The sequence below is a fragment of the Microtus oregoni genome, unplaced genomic scaffold (genome assembly GCF_018167655.1).
Source record: "Microtus oregoni isolate MIOR12 unplaced genomic scaffold, Mior012 000015F_ref0000493, whole genome shotgun sequence".
Classification (NCBI taxonomy): Eukaryota; Metazoa; Chordata; class Mammalia; order Rodentia; family Cricetidae; genus Microtus; species Microtus oregoni.
The window spans coordinates 11,318,188-11,331,938 of record NW_024543074.1 but is presented as its reverse complement, the minus strand read 5'-3'; the positions used below and the strand labels follow the sequence as shown (position 1 = coordinate 11,331,938).

The 13,751-nt window shown below is 44.5% G+C and overlaps 1 protein-coding gene and 1 pseudogene across 1 annotated transcript in view; one reads left to right on the top strand and one right to left on the bottom strand.

The window, feature by feature from the left end:
- Ppm1e (protein phosphatase, Mg2+/Mn2+ dependent 1E) overlaps positions 1-13,751 on the bottom strand; it is a 132,822-nt gene that overhangs the window by 75,016 nt on the left and 44,055 nt on the right. The gene's annotated exons all lie outside the window — the stretch shown is intronic.
- On the top strand, positions 10,582-10,706 carry LOC121457189 (annotated as a pseudogene).

The window sequence follows — 13,751 nt, the reverse complement described above, 5'->3', positions numbered from 1 at the left end:
TAGTATTTTTGTCTGCCAGAAAAGAGAAACAAGATAAAACCTCATGCTCCTAGTACATTTAAATCATACAGCGCAACTGACCCCACCATCAATGTGTAGAACTAAATGCCACATTCACAACCAGAACACGAACCCCTTTGGTCTCTTCATTACCTGTGAAGCTGGGACTCTATCAGTATTCTCCAGGGCAGTGGTTCTCAACCTTCCTAGTGCTGTGACCCTTTAATACAGTTCCTCATGTTGTGGGGACCCCAACCATAACATTTTATTGCTATTTCATAGCTGTATTTCTGCTACTGTTATGAATCATAATATAAATATGTGATATGTAACTTCTGTGAAAGGGTCATTCGACCCCCAAAGGGGTCATGACTCACAGGTTGAGAACTGATGTTTGGAAGTCTTTGTTCAGTTTGTTATAAACTGCCCACATAACTCCTTGGGGTTCTCACTAGGATCCACACTAGCTATGACCCACCTCACAGGGTCACAGACGAGGGGCTCCCTCCATTTTCCTATGAAAGACCTTAGAGTATTTCTCCCCGTATGTAACACTCACTGTGAAGGCATGTCACAGGGATGCTCTCTCTGCCTTCCTCTGCCTAAAATCCGGATAGAAATTCACAAAGACAAAAGGTTTGTCTATGCAAGCACTTCCCACCTAAAAGCAGGGTAGAAATTCTCTACAACCTTAGTCAGTTCGGAGACAGTGCCGGAGAGTGTGGGAGCAGACTTTACTCCGCCAGTTCATTTCCCGTCAATTTTTCTTCCCACAGTTTACTGTCGTTGGTAGCCTGGCTGCTTTCTTTGTCTTGTCACTTCACTGAAATGTCTTGGTCTTTGTTGAAGACATTCATGAGCAGGACTCTGGGCAATACTCCATCCCAGCTGCACCCCAGCAGCTGCACCCCAACACTGTGAGCAGGACTCTGGGCAGTACTCCATCTCAGCTGCACCCAACACTGTGAGCAGGACTCTGGGCAATACTCCATCCCAGCTGCACCCCAGCACTGTGAACAGGACTCTGGGCAATACTCCATCCCAGCTGCACCCCAACACTATGAGCAGAACTCTGGGAAATACTCCATCCCAGCTGCACCCCAACACTGTGATCAGGACTCTGGGAAATACTCCATCCCAGCTGCACCCCAACACTATGAGCAGAACTCTGGGAAATACTCCATCCCAGCTGCACCCCAACACTGTGAGCAGGACTCTGGGAAATACTCCATCCCAGCTGCACCCCAACACTATGAGCAGGACTCTAGGCAGTACTCCATCCCAGCTGCACCCCAACACTATGAGCAGGACTCTAGGTCACTGTTAGGAGGGGTTTTGTTCCTTTTGTGGTGAAGAGGAAGAATCTATTTTGAGTCACAGTTTAGTAGTGGCGAAGGCACGACAACACTCAAAGAAGTGGGTGCCTCTCCTGTCGGTGGCAGCAGAAGTATAAGAAAGCCTGCCCACATCTTGGCATATTGTTAGCAGAGACCTTGGGCTGAAACCAGGACCAGCTAGAATCCTCTAGCTCCATCCTACTCTTGTAAGCTATTGCCCCATATTCCACAACCTCCCGAAACACATCACCATCTGGAGGCTAAGTATTCAAACACGCGAGGTGTGGGGGTAGTTCACATTCAAACTGTCCTGTCCCGCCCTTGGTTCCCGTAGGCTGATAGCCATCTACTATGTAAAATGTATTCAGTACAACTTCAAAAATCCCAACACTGTTTGAAAGTTTAAAGTCTCCTTTAAACTGAAAGTTTAAAGACTCAGGCAACCTTTGAACTGTGGACTACTGTAAACCCAAGACAAGTTATGTACTTCCAATATATAATGCATGGAGTGGCATTCCTATTGCAAAATGAAGGAATGTGTTACAAAGAAAGATCAGACCAAAGCAAGACCACAATCCAGAAAGACAAACAAGAACCCTGCAGCTCCACCTGTGGCATCTGGGGCTTGAGTTGCTATCACTGGGGTCTGTCTTCATTACCTTTCTATTGCCATGATGAAACACCCTGCAAGGCAATTTACAGAAGAAAGCATTTAATATGGGTTTACAGTTTCAGAGGGTGAATCTATGACCATCACAACAGGGAGCATGGCAGCAGGCAAGCCTGGCACTGCAGAAACAGCTAAAAGCTTACTTGAACCATAAGCACAAGGCAGAGAGAGAGCTAACTGGGAATGGCTTGGGATTTTGAAACCTTAAAGCCCAGCCCCAGTGACACGCCTCCTCTAACAAGGCCACACCTCTTTCCCAAATTGTTCCACTAACTGGGGACCAAGCATTCAAATTTATGAGCCTATGGGGCCATTGTCAGTCAAACCAGCACAGGCTCTAACAAGCTGGAGTGGATTTGCCTCTCTAGTCCTCCCTCATGCAGCAGGCATGCATTCTCTCTAAAGTCAGTTCTACTTGGTGTCTTTAGTTTGACTTGGCAAACATCCCATGTAGGGGAGGGGGAGGAGAAGAGGAAGGTGGAACTGAGATTGGTTTGTAGAAAATAAATAGATAAGTCGACAGACAGATATCCCATGTACCTGGCATTTCCAACTGCTAGGGTCCCTACCACAATTTCAGATTCACTTTCACAGCTTCATGCATAGCCAGGAGTTCCAGGTGAGCAGTATGACCCTGCCGCACACTGCCAAGCACCAGCAGCTGTCTAGAACCTTGGTGCAAATCTTCTGGACCCCATCACTCTTGCATTCTGCATACATGCAAACCACCAAGTTCTGATGCAGGTTCAGTATATAGTCTGTTCCCCTCAGACCAGAGAGACTTCCTAGGTTAGTCGGGGAAACACTTTCTAGGTAGATCTGCTCAAGCGGAATCCCCTGGAAACTCTCCAAACACTATGCTGGCCAGCTTAAACTGCCAAGTTGATACAACCTGTAGTCACTGGGGAAGAGTCTTAACGAGGACTATCTGCATCAGGTTGTTCTGTGGGTGGCTGTAGCGGATGCCTTGACTATTAACTGATGTCAGAAGACCCAGCCCATGTGGGTGGCACCATTTCATGTGCTGGGACTGTGAAGGAGGCAGCAAGCAAGCCAGCGTCATCCTCCTGAGGCTTCAAAGGGAACCATCTCCTCCCTTTTAAGGCCCCATCATGTTTAGACCTCCATGTACTATATTGTTTCTGTCTAATCCTCTCCCTCCTGCTTCGAGGCCCAGCCCCAGCCTTGAGGCCCTTTAATTCTAATAAACCTCAGACTTGAAGGGAATTGGGAATTTTGTCAGCCTCCTTTCTGTACTGACCACTGCTGTTCTTCTTTTATTACAGAAACTAAAACTTAATTACATTCAAATAAGATATTAATAGAGTTCCTTGTTCAGCCAACTGCAACTCCCCTTGAATTGGGATGCAGAATATTGTATTAAATTATGAACAGGAATCTGCATGTTTCCACATAGGCATTTATAAAGGGAGGACTGTGGTTGGATGATTCATTTTAGTGAGTTGAACTCTGCTCTGCCAAGTGGGCATCACACTGGCAATACTTGAGACACTGGTTTCCAAGTACAGGGTATCCTGTAACTGAGAAAAAACATCGTTTCCACCAGAGATGAGGCAAAAAATATCAAAGTAAATCGGGACCCTAGCTTCATTCCAGGTGAGATACAGGGGCCCCTCAGATGAGCTCTTGTCCCCTGTGCCAACCCCTGCTCTTTCCCTCAGCCTCTCCTTTTCCTTCTTCAAGAGACCTCACTGGAAAGTAGAGCAATTAACACTGGTACAGAGACCAAACACACACGCACACGCACGCTGCTGAATAAAATACACAGCTATTTGTTTAGTATTGGATTGCTTGAAATTGACATCCACCTCGGGTTCAGGATGAGTCAGTTTAGTATATAGTTAGTACTACTTCAATCCCATTTTTCTGTTTATAGTTTAGCGCAACAGAAAGCAACTCCATAGCTTTTAGAAAGAACCATTTTATGAGTTAGGACATATACCAAATCCCTGTTAGCAAGCAGGGGGAGCTGGATGGGAGTCAGTGGGGAGATAAAGCATGACTTGGTTCTGTCTATTAATGCATTAGTACTTCATACAAGCTGTACATATAAAGATGTATGGGCTACATTAGTTAATCTAGGTTTCTATAAAGCTCAATGGCAGAGCACTAGCCTAGCCCATGAGGCCCGAGTTGGATCTCCAATACTGTAAAACAACAACAACCACAACAAAAGACAAAAAAAACATCAGGTAATATTGTATTAATGTCAGTTTTAGTTTTGATAACTTCTTAGATGTCCCAGGAGGAAACTGGGTGAACTTTATACTCTGAACTTTGTATGCTTTTGCAATTTCTATGTAAGTCTAAAATTAGTTCAAAATTGAAGTTTAGAATTCCTGTTATTTATGTAGAAAACCCCTTTCAACCTATGCCCTAGATTATTTTAAAAATAGGGCTGACACCAATTATTCCAATTTTTTGAAAGACTTTCTGAAACCTGGAGTGATGACACAGACCTAAAATCACCCGGAGTCAAAGGCTGAGGGATTGCCACAAATTCAAGGTCACCTCTATCTCCATAGCAAATTCCAGGTCACTCAGAGTTCCAGAGCAAGACAAAACTACACAAAGAAAACACACACAGGCACACACACACACACACACATCAGTGCATGACTTGAGTCTGCACATATAAACCGAGAACTTCTGGAAAGCTGAAATTTTTCTTTAATTTCAAGAAGATAAAACTCTGAGATAGAGAACAAACCTGGACTCAAGTTTATTTTTATGAGTCATAATAAACATAACAATATTTCAGAGGGAAATAATATGTTTTACTCTGTTGCCTAGAGTCTAGCTGGAATCCTGCCTTCAATTCTGGGATCATTCTTTGTGAAGAGTTAGTTCAGAGGATAATGACCAGGATACTGGAGAAACTGAAACATTGTCCTCTGAGGAGCAAGCGGGGCACTGGCTCTACTACTGCCTCGGCCTTTTTGCTCTTTCTCCAGAGTGCCCATCCCCACCATGTCACTGACCTCCACGCAACCTTAACCCAAATAGCAAGGCTCTCCCTTATCTCCATTTTCCTCTTGGGGCAGCTGCCAAGATGTATAACTTACCTGGCCTGAGGTTTTTCTTTTAAACTTTAATTGTCCTTGGACTTAAAACAAAAACAAAAACAATGAGCAGAGGAACAAGGTCACACTTAGAGAAGACAGCCAAGTTTGGATGGCTGTCTTCAAATCTACAGAAGGTTCTCCTGTGACGACAGCACTCACCATCCTTAGAACAACTGTATGACGGGGAACTGGGATCAGTTGTTCTACAGAGGCAAAGAAGGATAAGACAGCACCGAAAAATAGTTCATAGGAGATGTGGACAGGCTGTCTTAGGAGACGGTGAGCTGCCTGCTGGCTGGGAGAATGAAAAGCAGGGGGACAGTGTTGACATTTCGGGGCTGCTGGCTAAGAATAACAGACATACACATTCATTTATCTCAGCAATGTTCTGAAACGTGAAATTAAAATAACAGAAACACAGAAGATGGATTAAAAAATAAAAGGAGGGCTGGAGAGATGGCTCAGCAATTAGGAGCATTGGCTACTCTTCTAGAGGTCCTGAGTTCGATTCCCAGCAACCACATGATGGCTCACAACCATCTTTTGAAAAAAAATTAAAAATTAAAAAATTAAAGGGATGGTGGTGGTGAAGGGATGGTAATCTTAGAGCAGAGAGCTTAGTCCTAAGGATCCAGGGTGGGGCTGAGACAGCAAGGATCCACTGTCTGTCATCAGAGAACTGCAAAATCATAAGGAGTAGGAGACATGGATCATCTGAGACAGCCAGAGTGAGGATGCGTGTTAACGCGACAGACATAAACCCACGAAGGAAACACCTGAGATATCAGTCCTCCCACACAGCCACACCAATGCTCCTCCCTCAGACTAGAGGAAGAAGAAAAGGTTCCTTTCTAATTAAACCAGGCGTCTCTATATTAAAGACTAACCACAGTTGGGGCTGGAGAGAGGTGGGTGGCCAGGAGGCTTTGCTGTTCAGTCATGAACTAAAGTTCAGATCCCAGCACCACATATGGGGCTCAAGTCCTGAAACCCCAACTCCAAGGTACCTGAGGTCCTCTTCTGGCCTCTCCCAGCACCCATGCGATCGTGTGCACACACACACACACGCACACACACAAATAGAATAAATATTTCTTTTTAAAGTCTAGTAAGATATGAAGGTAATGATTTTACTGAAAACAAAGATACTGTGTGAAAAGTTAGCTCCTAAAACACTGCAGAGTCTGAAAGCCTTAAGGAATCAAACACAGGTCGCATACAAATAGGACAGGGCTCAAAATGTTATAATTTTTTCAATAATAACAATGGAAATAACAAGATAGAACAATGTCTTCAAAATTCTCTAGGAAAATGATATACAGACCTACATTCTATGCCCAATTAAACTATTGATCAAGTGGAGGGAGATAAAGACATTTCAGGTTGGTAAAAATATCAAAACACAAAATCCTTACAACTGTGAATCTTTTATGAAAACACTACTAAAGGATATGCGCCAGCAAAACGAAAGGGGAAACCCAGAAGGAGAAAGACATGAAAACCAGAAAAACTGGACTTCAATTCGAGAGAGACACAAAGGGACTTCAGACTTAATGGTGGAGCCCAAGAAGGGAGGCTGCACAGGAGGGCACGCAGAGCAGAGGGAGTGGATGCCAGACTCCAAGTGGAAAGTCTTAAATATCTATGCTTTTAGCTCAGAGTGATTAACAGTTACATCACAGCGTCTGAAACAGAAGTGAACAGAAAACTGAGCAAATGAAATAGCAGTGATCCAGGGAAAAAGAAACCATCATACAGAAGTAAGATGCAAACATCTTATATAGTGGCTAGGCTGTGAATGACAGGCACAGAATATGAACAACGTAATGTTATTTTGTTCTAAATTATGATACAGTTATAGAGAGACAGTATAGGAGGGCAGGACTCAGAGAAGATCTTTATCTTCATTCTTTTTCAGAGTTAGAAGCAGGTAACTCATAAAGGAAGCAATTTATACCATTTAAAATATAGTTGCCACAAAGGAAGACCATGGAGTGGAAAGAACAAGATAGAGACTACTCGTTTAGTGTAAGTCCATAGTACACTGTTTAGCTTTATTTTATTTTATATTTATTTATTTATTTTTTATTTTTTGGTTTTTCAAGACAGGGTTTCTCTGTAGCTTTGGTGCCTGTCCCGGAACTAGCTCTTGTAGACCAGGCTGGCCTCGAACTCCCAGAGATCCGCCTGCCTCTGCCTCCCGAGTGCTGGGATTAAAGGCGTGCGCCACCACCACCCAGCTAGCTTTATTTTAAAATGCATGTATTAGGGCTGGAGAGATGACTCCGCAGTTAGGAGCACTGACTGCTCTTGCAGAGGTCCCATGTTTGACTCCCAGCACCCACATCAGGCACCTTACAACCACCTTATAAATCCAATTCCAGGGGATCCAGTATCCTCTCCTAGACTCTGAAGGCACCTGCACATGTGTGTATGCTCCTCCCACACCCGAGTGTGTGTGTGGGGGGGTGCATACATACAAGATTAAAAATAAATCTTGGGGCTGGAGGACCTGAGTCTGGATCCTAGCACGTATGTCTGTACTCACAGCCGTAGGTTAACTCCAGCCCCAGGGGAGTAAAGTGAAGAAACGACTGTTGCAAGGTACGGGTGAGGAGCACGCAGCCAGAGACAAGGTACGGGTGAGGAGCACGCAGCCAGAGACGAGGTACGGGTGAGGAGAACACAGCCAGAGACGAGGTACGGGTGAGGAGAACACAGCCAGAGACGAGGTACGGGTGAGGAGAACGCAGCCAGAGACAAGGTACGGGTGAGGAGAACGCAGCCAGAGACAAGGTACGGGTGAGGAGAACGCAGCCAGAGACAAGGTACGGGTGAGGAGAACACAGCCAGAGACAAGGTACGGGTGAGGAGAACGCAGCCAGAGACAAGGTACGGGTGAGGAGAACGCAGCCAGAGACAAGGTACGGGTGAGGAGAACACAGCCAGAGACGAGGTACGGGTGAGGAGAACACAGCCAGAGACAAGGTACAGGTGAGGGGGCTTCTGTCATATATATGGAGGAGAACGCAGCTAGAAACATCTGGAAGAGTCCAGAGCATGGACAGAATATGGCCAGCAGAGGAGAGAGGGGTAGGAAGAGGGGGAGAGGGAGAGACAAGAAAGAGACTACCAAAAGAGCGGGGATCAAGAGAAAGCAAGGTGGCAATGGTGGGATTCTATAGGAACGAGAAGCTGGGGGAAGGAAAGCCCGGTGAGCTGGAGAAGTTGAGAGCAGAGGCAGGGTGAGAAGAGCTGAGAAAAGCCACAGGTAGCAAGTGAGCCTGGAAGCCAGCATGCTCTTTGGGATGCCAACAGGTACCACAGACAGCCTTGTGTCCCTTCTAACAGTGATGAGGATTGACTCCTTTGGAAGAGGGGAGTGGGTGCTAGAATTTAGGGGCCTGGAGTTTCCTTTGGACCTGATACAGGGGACTGATGCTGTCTTCTGGACTCTACAGTAAACACATGCCTTACATAGACAGATACATGCACATAAATAAAAGTAAATCTACAAAAAAATGTCTGCATGGCAGTGAATAAAAGTTACAACTTTTTAATCTCTTCTGGAAGAGGGATGCAGTGTATGCCTGTAATCCCAGCACGCAGGAAACTGAGGCAGGAAGATTATGAGTTCAAGGCCCACTGAGGTACATGGCAAGTTCTAGGCCAGCTCTGGCTACCTGTCTCACCACCGCCACCTCACCTCCCCACAACACACTTGTCTAGCAGGAGATGTAGCTCAATGTCAAAGCACTGGCCTAGTATTTGCAAGGTGCTGAGTTTTATCACCAGCAGCAAACCAGAAAACTTCAGATTCTAGAATCTTACTTCCAGACCCACTGATGAGAAACTGCTTTACTTTTTTAAACATTGATTTATATGTGTATATGGGTTTGCCTGGATGTATGTATGTGGCACCATGTGCATGCAGGTTTCCACAGAGCCCAGAAGAGGGTGTCAGATCTCAGGGTACTGGAGTTACAGATGGTTATGAGCTGCCATGCTGGTACTGGGAATTGAACCTGTTTTCTCTACAAGGGCAGCAAGTGCTCTTAACTACTAAGCCATCTCTCTAGTTTGCAATGTATTTCTTTTTGAATTTTGCTATTAGTGCAGGCTGACCTCAAACTTGGAATCCTTATACTTAGTGCTGAGATTATCAGTATGCACCCCCATGTCCAGAAAGATCAACTTATCCAATGGCTTTCTAAGTCTGTTGAGCGAATCTTTCTGGCGAGGTCATGGACTTAAAGCCCAGTGCAATCTTTGTCATATCCTAAGGACTCAGAAACAAACCTTGAGCCTTAGCCAGCAGATTTAAACAAGCACGCAACGCATTACAAAAGGACAATTTGGGTCTGGGGGCATAGCTCAGTGGTAGGACATTGCCTAGCATGTTGGCACCCTGTGCTCCATCCTCAACACTGAAGACAGAGGGCTGGTGGAGGGGGCAGCAGGAGGAGGAGGGTGAGTGTGAACAGCCAGCACACTCCGCCAGTGCACAGGAGCCCTTAAAAGAATACTCAAGCCTATAATCCAGTGGGAGACTCTCTTGCTGAGCTAAAACTAATTTCTCTTTTAAAATCTAAAATGATAGATAGTGAGCAATAATTTCATTGTATAATGGGTTAAATGTACATTTAATGTACTCTCTTCCTTTAAAATAGCTTATCTTTGAGGTTCTGTGGAATTTTAGTTGCCATAACAACCTGAGTAAATCCTTCATTACTGTAGACATCTGCAGCTATTTATAAATGCGACAGCTGGATATGTCCAGGTAAAATTTCCTTTAGAAAACATCAAATTTTCACTTATTCTGGATAAACCTAAGAAAAATTCAGGGAGCACTAAAACTAAAACTATTATTCCAATATTTGAACCTTAAATATTAAAATGAACTATAAACGATACAAATAAAGCAGAGAGCTGAAGCCCTTACATTTTTATTTTGTTTTTTTTTAATTCCTTGTCTGTGTGTGTGTACATGCGTGTGCATGTGTGCATACCATGAACACCTGTGGAGGTCAGAGAAGCAATGTTAACGAAACTTTCTAAACTATCAACTATTGTTAACGGAAATGTTTATTTTTATTTAAAGATTTATTCTTATGTATATGGGTGTTTTGTCTTCATGTACGTAATGTCTGTGTATTACTTGCATGCCTAGTGCCCATGGAGGTCTGAGGAAGTGCTGGCTCCCCTGGAACTGGAGCCACAGCTGTGAGCTGCCATGTGGGTGCTGGGAACCGAACTCAGGTCCTCTGGAAGACAATTATGTACAGGTCAATACACAAAAACATAAACACTGGGCTTTATATGAAACAATATTTAGTAGCTGTGCCAGCCTGAGTTCATTAGTTAGTAACAACGACACAGGTACAGTGCTGCGTGCCTGCAAACCCAGGACTCAAGAGGCTGAGGCAGGAGAACTGAGCCTCTGAATTCCACCTGGGTTACATGCTGAGGCCATTTCAAAAGATGAAATCAGAAGCCAATAAAGCTGACCAGTTTCCTTCCCTTATGTAGGCCTGGTGTGCAAACGGCAGCCTTCTTGGTGTGTATGTGACCTGTCACTTATATGGGTTGCCCTAAGGGACCTTGCAGACAGTTTTCTTGTGACTATTCATGTCTCTCATATCAGTGCTGTCCCAAGTCCAGGCTCCAGACAAGTATGCAGGGGGTTTTGGGAAGACTAAGAGTACAGTCCAGGGTTCAATTGTCCAGGTCATTATGTCTATCCACAGCAAACTGCATAATAAGAAACATGTAATTGAGATCCTATGGAGAGTCTAGCTCAAGTTTGCTGACTGCCAGAAAATCCACACATCAAAGAAAAAGTGCTTCACCAAATTGAAGGCAGATAAGTTTGGACATGATAGCTGGAAGAAGCTCAAGTCTGGTGACACTGGAGTCAGATATATCCCAATCCATGATCCCCTGCAAGATGCTTAGGAGGCAGAGGCAGGAGGATTGCTGAAGGTTTGCCAGCCAGTTTATACACAGAGTTCCAGGCCAGCCAGGCCTTTGCAATGAGAACAAGCTGACCAAAGAACTCATCCATAGGTGACCCTGACGACCAAAGAACTCATCCATGGGTGACCCCGACGACCAAAGAACTCACCCATGGGTGACCCCGACGACCAAAGAACTCACCCATGGGTGACCCCGACCCTCCTAGCAATGTTATTTTCAAACTGGGAAGACTGATTACCGATGTCTGAGAACCATCCTTCTGCATTTATATATAAAGTATATCCAAGGCTTAAAGCCTGTGCCCTTTCACCTGCATCTTTTAAGGGACAGTGTGACAACAGTCCCGAGAAGCCATTCCTATATCTAGGATGTCAACCATGTGTGTCTTTTTGGATGGATTCTCACTTTTATAATTGCTTTCCCACATATTCAGTCTGTCCAGCAGTTCGACAGAGGTGCTTAGGTGGCAGGAACACGCCCATCTCTGCTCCTCTGACACTAAATACAATTCTTAGGTAAGGGAAGTGAAGAGGCTCAGACCTATTTGTCTTTTGAATTTTTTAATGTAACTTTATGTGTATGAATGTTTTGCCTGCATGTGCATGCCTTGTGCCCTCAGAGCTCAGAAGAGAGTTGGATCCCTTGGAACTAGAGTGACAGGTGGTTGTTAGCTGCCATGTGGGTGCTGGGAACCAAACCTGGACCCTCTGCAAGAGCAACAAGTGCTCTTAACTGCTAGCTAAGCCATCTCTCCAGCCTCCAAGGTGAAGACTTTTTATATATTCTGCCTTGTAGCTTAAAAGGTGCTCACAACAGTTTATGACCCCGTCTTCACAGTCCATGTTTCCATATGAATAGAGCAGATACTACTGCTCTCATTTTAAAAATCAGAAAACAAATCAAGCTTGACAAGTTTGCCCCAGGTCAAGCAAGCAGAGCACTAACAATGCTAAGTCAGTCCCCTGACACCTTTTTTATCCTTTGCTACCTCACTGTTTTTACAAGTGACAGGAGAGCAAGTGGGCAATGGACTGTGACAGCCTTTGGTTGGCACAGATCTGGAACAACAGAATCAATTAGATCTGCTCAGACAGCAGATCCCAACAGCATGGCTCACCAGACTGACATCATAACTATAATTACCAACTAAAGGATCAAACTTACATTCCTTATACTTAAGCATCAAAAGCACAATAAACTCCACACATTCCACTAATGGCCAGTCAGTGTTTTAAACAGAAATAGCTTTTATTCCCTCGTTTGGTTTTTGGAGTCAGGGTTTCTCTAGGTTACAGTTTTAGCTGTCCTAGAACTTGCTTTGTAAACCAGACTGACCTCAAACTCACAGAGATTCTCCTGCCTCTGCCTCCTGAGTGCTGTGATTAAAAGTGTGCGCCACCACCACCACCCCTGGAAAAACAGAAATATCATAATGTCTGTGGGTACACCTTTAGGAATGTGAACACATTCTATTTGCAGAATACTTAATCCTGACATAAGGCCAAACTAAAAGAGCAAGAGGGGGTAGTTTCAACATCCTTCCTGTTAACCATAGAGCAAACTCAGAGGCTGTTCTAATTCTTAGCAAACTCAACAAAAACCAGCTTGACAACTACATAAGCTACACTTCTGTTCTCGCTCTATAACGCTTACTGTTTATCTCAGTTGATACTGTACATAGCCCTCTTAGGTCTCTCTCTCTCTCTCTCTCTCTCTCTCTCTCTCTCTCTCTCTCTCTCACACACACACACACACACACACACACACACAGTCACCTGTCTACCTCTCTTAATGTGTCCTTCCTTCCATCTTTTCTGTACTCCTTGTCTTTAGCTGAGCTGTCATCTGCAGCCTCCTTCCTGAAGCTGCTACTTCAACTCCCACTTCAAGCCGCGGCTTCATCATCTTAAGCATAAAATGATCCTTTTCCTCTGCCACCTCTCGATACCTCATTATCTCGACGCACGTCGGGTAGGCATCAGCGGCTGGTTGACGGACTGAGTTCACACTAAATGGCACGTGACTGGTGAATAACGATCTAATTTTAGACTGGCTGGGGAACTGTTGAGAAAAGACCATGTTCACGGGTGTTTAAAGTATGATCATGAGTAAGGGAAACTCCTTGTGCGAGTGAATCAGAACCTCAGCAGGGGTCTTGCCAATTTAGATAGGCAGATGTGAAGACCTAGTAGAGAGCAAGATTCTGCCATCCCACCACCCAGCCTGTCCCCCACCCTAACCTTTATTTATGGGATAGAATTAGTAAACTCAGGATAATCCTTGCCGCAGTCCCACAGGCTCTCAAGAGTAATTCCATCATCACTGAAGAGGATCTCAGCCATTGCTCTATTTCCAACTCTCCTCATTTCTTAAGGGGAAGAAGCTTTTTCAGTTGCACAGGAAAGGGCCTGCCTGGTCCTAAGCCATTCACCACCTACCGTGTTTTCATCTAAATGAAAGGATATGTTATTATTTTGGTCTCAAAGTAGGACCCTCTGGAAAGGGGGCTTAAGTGTAGAAATATTCATATTTAGATAAAAACATTTTCTTTTTTCTATCAAATTCTTTCCTGCTCCAGGTGATTATTAAAATGTAAAGTTTAGCTGAAGATCTATAATATTACACAGAATACAATCATCCTATATAAACTGCTTCCCATTTGCACTTTAAAAGTCTGATCTT